Below are 1,963 nucleotides of genomic sequence, written 5' to 3'. Positions count from 1 at the left end.
ATATATATATATATATAGTATATATATATATATAATATATATATATATATATATATATATACGATGAGGTTCTTTCAGTTTCCGTCTACCAAATCCACTCACAAGGCTTTGGTCGACCCGAAGCAATAGTAGAAGATACTTGCCCTAGGTGCCACGCAGTGTGATTGAACCCAGAACCATGTGGTTTGTAAGCAAGCTACTTACCACACACCCACTCCTGAGCCTAAAAAAATATGGAACGCTTCACGAATTTGCGTGTCATCCTCGCGCGGGGGCCATGCCAATCTTCTCTGTATCGTTCCAGTTTTAGAATATGTACCGCCGTAGCTAGTATTTCTTTCAAAGGACGGAATTTTACCTGTAAATATCTAACAGAGAGATTGCAATTGGTTTAGCAAAATTTATCAAATATATTTCAAATCTTTGACATTCTTAAAACCGTTTGTAATGAGATAAATTTGTTCCAGTGTGAGGGGATCGGCAATCCAGTGACTAATCCCATTGTTTCCTATGTGCTTCGTAAAACAGTTTGAGGTAGGTTGTTCACACTGACCTCGTAAAACACTCTCCAGTAGCGACTACCTAAACAGGATCATGGGTTGGAGGGGTTTCACCTGTGTGGTGGAAAAGTGTCATCAGCCAGGACTAGGAAATCACCGACAAATAGCGGATGTAGCAACGCTTTGCAATTAGTGCATGCCCCCATATCTGACCCGAGCTGACCTCTCGGAATATTCAATCATGTGAGGTGTTAGGAAAATGTGACCTTTTTTAAGTGAACGTCTCTGAAAGTAAATACTTTGAAGATTGCCTACAATAGCATAGCATCACTAAAACTGGCGATTTGGAAGAATTGTTACAGCATTGTACAGAGTGCCTTATATTAATCTTTCTGGCTCACTGCGCTCTGAGTTCAAATCACGCCCAACTTCATCCTTTCAGGGCCGATAATAACTGTCTAGCAAGAGGATGGTTCTTCTCTCTATCTCTCTATTTCTTTCTGTAATTCAAACGTTCAGCAACCTCACGATGAGTTTCGGCTTAAGAAAAGAGGGAAGGGTATATGCATCCGCCGAATATACGACAGCTTGTGATTTGATTTCATAAGTTGGAAACCAGCTACGCGAAACAAAAGAAAAAAAAACGAACATCGTCGAGTCCGACGGAGGACCTACCAACATCTCTAATCTTTCATTTAATCTATGGATAACTTGAAGTAATAACTATACTCTATAGCTTCAGCAAAATTTGTAGTGTTCATTTGAACAAAATCTACGATATACGCATGGAGTAGCTTGCCAAAGAATTGACTTTTCAACTTTAAACCTTGAAGAATTCTATTTCTTTTAAGCACTAAATACTTTTCGGAAAGATTGTATAGAATCTGTTTTTCATGTAGTATCTTAAATGCATGAATTTGTTGAATATAGATGTTGAATAACATTATTGCCTGGTTGAAACTTGGTACAACATCAGAGCTTTGGGAGGACAACTATATATAAGATGCTAATTAAAATAATAACAAGTAAGAGAAAAACTACATTGGTGGTGCTAAAAAGAAACGGAATAATTAATTGAGATTGAAAATGTTAACTGTACATAGGTAAAATAGGTAATTGAGACTGAAAATATTAACTGAGACTGATAGTTTTAAAAAAAGCTTACCTGCTTCGAAATTGTGTACCAAGTAATAGCTCTTTGTTAATTTAGGTTTTCGATATTTCCAGATCGGTAAACCAATCCAGGGCAGTAGATTTGTCCTGCGTTCTGAGTTCAAATTCCACAAAGGCCTATTTTGCTGTTGGACTTAGCAGCTTCGGTTAGCAAAACAAATGCGCTAAGAGAAGTCTTCTCTCTTGCAAGCATTTGAAGATGCCTTCCTTCCTCCCAGCCAGCTTGCTGAGATACCTTCAAAAAAGAGAGCCACATGTATAGAAATAGTTATATGACTTGCACATCTTCT

The 1,963-nt window shown here is 37.7% G+C and overlaps 1 non-coding gene across 1 annotated transcript; it reads right to left on the bottom strand.

The window, feature by feature from the left end:
- Positions 1-227: 227 nt before the first annotated feature.
- On the bottom strand, positions 228-334 carry LOC115231132. The gene has a single exon (XR_003883492.1). It is a non-coding gene; the product is annotated as a U6 spliceosomal RNA (small nuclear RNA).
- Positions 335-1,963: the final 1,629 nt, after the last annotated feature.

The sequence above is a fragment of the Octopus sinensis genome, unplaced genomic scaffold, assembly GCF_006345805.1.
Source record: "Octopus sinensis unplaced genomic scaffold, ASM634580v1 Contig17522, whole genome shotgun sequence".
Lineage (NCBI taxonomy): Eukaryota > Metazoa > Mollusca > Cephalopoda > Octopoda > Octopodidae > Octopus > Octopus sinensis.
The sequence above is the reverse complement of the archived record's forward strand: the minus strand, read 5'-3'. Positions and strand labels throughout refer to the sequence as shown.